The sequence below is a fragment of the Vespa crabro genome, chromosome 19, assembly GCF_910589235.1.
Source record: "Vespa crabro chromosome 19, iyVesCrab1.2, whole genome shotgun sequence".
NCBI lineage: Eukaryota > Metazoa > Arthropoda > Insecta > Hymenoptera > Vespidae > Vespa > Vespa crabro.
Window position 1 is genome coordinate 1,782,501 of NC_060973.1, and position 5,000 is coordinate 1,787,500.

The following is a 5,000-nucleotide window of genomic DNA, read 5'->3' on the forward strand; positions in this document are numbered from 1 at the left end:
ATACCGATATAGTGGAAGAGAGAAATCTTTTGGAACGGTGACCGAACGATTTTCTTCAGAAATTACCCGTCAAATTGGTCCGCCCGACGTTTGGGGTAAATCGTTCGGAATATACCATTGTTTAACGACAAGCAGTGCCATGGTCATCCTTTCGAATACTTCCTTTCAACCCTTTCACGGAAGACTTCATACGAAACGAGCAACCACTGCCGGTTGGGGTGATCGCAAAGCGACGTTTTCGAAAGATGAGCGAATCTCGCTCTCTCTCTCTCTCTCTCTCTCTCTCTCTCTCTCTCTCTATTTCTCTCTTTGTGATATATACCTTGAAAAATATTTTCTCGTATGTATAAGATATGTATCTACCTTATGTATATGTATGCGTGTGTGAGTGTGTGTACATGTATGTATATACTATTCTTTCTTTTCTATTGTTGAGATGATCCTTCGAAAAGGGATCTTATATATTCTTAAAATGCACAAATTTGCATGGGTTTAAGAATACTATTTCTATGCTTCTCTATGTTTATCTAATAAAACAAAAAGAAAATCTTTTTTCTTTTTCCTTTTATTTTATTTTTTTTTCTTTTTATTTTTTTTTTTTTTTTCGAACCATAAGAACAATATCTACGTAAGAAAATTTTGGATTATAGAGAGAGAGAAAGGGTCGCGAGGGTAGGTGGATAGAATATAAAAGAAATTAAACTTCTATAAGAAGTTAAGAAGGAAAGATTAGTATTTGTCTTTTTTTTCGATTTTTCTTTTCTTCTTCTTTTTTTTTTTATTATTATTACGACGAACGAAACAGCAACCACATCTGCCGCTCTCGTCCCTATCGAGAGCTTTCGCACCCGCGTGACGTCACGGTACACAAAGGATCGTAATCCAGAATGGCGTGTGACAATATTAAAATATCGATTAGCCAACGTATGCGACGTATGCACTTTGTCCCTGGCACAAGGGTTGCACTTAAAAGGGCCGGCGCTTGCAATGGATCCTATCCAGGTAGATAGATTGTGGGCGATTTTAATCAGGGACATGTACGGTCATGTGAATCTTTAGAAATTCTTCATATCAATATCCATTTAAATTTTTTCTTTTTTTTTTTTTTTCTTTTTTTTCTATTTTTTTTTTTTTTTCCTTATTACGCTTGAACGTCCACCTTGCCCCATTTAAATGACTCCATTTGTTAATGAACCTGATAATTATACTGAGCAAAAATGATAATACAAGGATTTATCATTGTTCCGTCACAACGATCGACAATAATTACTCTAGACGGATGAATTTAAATTGGAATTATATTTAAACGAAGAACGAAAGGAAACGAAACTAACCAAAAAAAAAAAAAAAAAAAAAAAAAGAAGAAGAAAAAGAAAAAGAAAAAAAGGACATAAGAAATCAATCAACGAAATCCAATTATATATTTTCGCTTAATTTAGATGGATTTACATTAACCGGATCGTAAGCTAGAAGTCGGTAGAATCACTTTGAAAATATATTTTTAGCAAGGAATAACTCTTACAAGTGAAACTTTAATATCCATGTACGATCGCAAACGTACACCTTGCGGTCAGTACGCGGTCCCGAGGACAAGATTGGTCAGAGCAATATCTTTCTTTCTTTTTCTCTCTCTCTCTCTCTCTCTCTCTCTCTCTCTGTATATATATATATATATATCTTTCTCTCTCTCTCTCTCTCTTTCACGGATCCTTTATGTCGCCCGTTCGTTCGTCCGACCGCAAACATCAAGAATGGACCACCGGGTCCATTAAATTTGCCTCTTGTCTCTAACAAAAGCGTCTTCGGGGAGTTAAAAAATGCAGCTTTATGCCATTTCTACGAGATAAAAAGAAAACCGAGATATACGAAGTTAAACTCGAAAAGCATAAAAACAAATAAAAAAAAGGAAAAAAAAAAAAAAAGAAAAAGGAAGAAGAAAAAAATAAATATTAATAAAAATAATAAAAGAAGAGGAAGAAGAGAAAGGAAGAAAAAAAAAAGAGAGAGAGAGAAAAGAAAATAATAAAATAAAATGAAAACAAAAGAATAAATAAAGGAAAAAATACAAAAATAGAGTTGGAAGATTCGTTGATGTACAACATAGAGGAAAAAAATAGAAAGAGAGAGAGAAAGACAGAAAGAGATAAAGAGAGAGAGAGAGAGAGAGAAGGGAGATCAGGATGTAACCAATTCGCAAGCAATTCTCGAGACGCCTCAGGCGGTCCAAGAAAACGGGATACGTGCGAGAGAAAAAAAGAGAGAGCGAGAGAAAGAGAGAGAGAGAGAGAGAGAGAGAGAGAGAGAGAAACAGGGAGAATCCTTCGTGGACTAAGAAGGGGTCGGAAAGAAACCATAAAGAGCAGCTGGTTGAAAAACCTCACCCGCGACGACGAGAATTAATATTCCAGACAAACGTGACAGATAGATCAAATCTGCATCACACCCGGAGCGCTCTCTGGTGTCAATTTCAACGGATTATCGCTTCCTTTCTCCTCTTACTCCCCTTAGCCTCTTACTCCCTAGCCAACCTCCAACCTCCAACCTCCACTATCACTACCACCATCAACCCTCCCCCTCCCTCGTCCCAACTTCTCAAATCTCCTCATTGCTAACTTCCCTATCTAGCGATATTTTTTTTTTTTTCAACTCTTCGAATCTGTCCAACATCTTCTTTCTTTCCCTTTTCTCGTTCTTTTCTTTTTTTTTTTTTTTTTTTTTTTTTCTAATATAGATATATATTGACATGTATATTGATATCATCGTTGTTACTTGCAATATGAATTGATATATATTATTGATATATAATATTGAAATTTATTTATTATAAAACGTTCAATATTTTATTACATAAATATATATATATATATATATATATATATATATATATATATATTTACTTTTTAATCGTCGAAAAAAGAGACTAATGAATTAAGTTAAAAATTCGTACAATATATTTTTAATGTTTTAAATAACACCATCGGATAAGACAAAATGTTAGATTCAATTGTACTTAAAAAATTAAAATATAACTTTTTTTTTTCAACATTATTATAATATCTAATAATTAATTAATCTATATAATTTCATTCTTTTGCATTAGATAGTTCACGAACAGATACATACATACACAGAAATACATACAGTCTTTCTGATACATACGTATTGAAAAAATTTTAACGTTAAACATTTTCAAAAGAAATAAGCTAATCGATAACAGGTATGGTCTAATAAATTTGAAAAGGTTTACGGGGCCAGGACCAGGTCGATAATGACGATGACGATGATGATAATCAGGGTCCTGTTGTCATCGGCTGATCTTACCTGGGCACACGCAGCGAATGAAACGAAACGAAAAGAAACTAAACGATATGAGACGAGACGAAGACGACACGAGCAGGCACGCACGTTCGTACGTTATATACATGGCTCGTGCGTACCACGTGGCCAAACAATAGGAAGATTCTAATTAGGCTGCTTCGAGTTGGCCGGTTTGTAAAGTGAAAGAAAAAAAAAAAAAAAAAAAAGAAAAAAAGAAAAAAAATTCTGACAAAAAAGACAACGAAAGGGGCAGAACCAAGGAATATAATATAGTGTGTGTGTGTGTGTGTGTGTGTGTGTGTATAGGAAAAGGGACGAGCACGAGCTTCGCTCGCGTTCTGCTAGAAAAAAGGGGTTAACTCTTACGACAAAACGGATAGCTATGGGGGAGAAAGGGGTGCTACCGTGCTTCACGCTTCGTGATGAAGCCTTTAAGGATAGGCTCGGTTGATCCGTCGGTCGTGCGTACCGAATAAACTCGATCCTTCGTTGAAATTTTTTTAGATATACGTATGTGTATATATATGTATATATATATATATATATATATATATATATATATATATATATATATATATATCTGTATGCAGCTAAAAATATCTTAAATTGATTTATAAATAAGTGTATAAATATTATAAAAAGTTATAATAAATTAACATCTATTTAGAATTAACTTGACATTAATGAATTAACAAAGTAAAATTGAGATTCTTATTATAAAACATTTTGATTATTAAATATCATTTCTTGGCTTTCTTTTCTTCTTTTTCTTCTTCTTTTTTTTTTTTTTTTTTTTTTTTTTTTTTTTTTTTTTTTTCAATGAACTTCCTACTTATAACAGTACTTATTTACGGATTAATTCAACTTAATGTCTAATATTTAATGTCTTTTCGGTCTAGGAATAGATTCTATCAAATCGACAAACGAACGAATTTATCTTTTCTAAATAATTATTTTCCATATCGTCATAATTAAGATAAACAAATAAAATTAATTGACAACGAATTTGAGAAATTATTGATATTATCATTTAATTATACGATCATTTGATCGATTTCTCTTTATGATAATATTTATAACAAATTCGAACTTCAATATAGGCTATATTTTTCTTATCAAGAAAAAGAAAAAAAGAAAAATCAGAAATGAAAACGAAGAAAAAAGAAGAATGAAAATCATCGAACGCGTAACAAAAGAAATTGGTGGGAAATAAAGAGAGTGTAAAATAAAGATAATAAAAAAAGAAAAAAAGAAAAAAAAAACGAAAAAAAAAGAAAAAAAGAAAAAGAAAAAAAAGAGGTTTTTGAATCGAATGTGAACACCCGCGCGTTAAACCTATCGACAATGCAACACGATGTGATCCCTTCGAGGGATATAGATGATTTGCGGAGGGGTGGTAGAGGGAATTCAGTCAGGTTCAACCCCGATCTCAAAGCGGGCGGTTTAAATTCAAAAATCGAATACACCGCATCGACATTGTTCGTGTTCGTTGAACCAAGTCCGACATCAGATGGTCGATCGTGAACGTACTTTAAACTCCCCTCCCCATCCTCCCCCTTACCCATCTTTCAAAACTGTTTTACGTTTCGTTGTTTCCCTATCGATAATTTTAAATGACTATATTTTTACTATTTCACATATACATATGTATATATATATATATATATAACGTACGATATGTC

At 32.8% G+C, this 5,000-nt stretch overlaps 1 protein-coding gene across 1 annotated transcript in view; it reads right to left on the reverse strand.

Moving 5' to 3' along the window:
* LOC124430678 (rho GTPase-activating protein gacU) overlaps positions 1-5,000 on the reverse strand; it is a 34,010-nt gene that overhangs the window by 7,603 nt on the left and 21,407 nt on the right. The window lies entirely within an intron of this gene.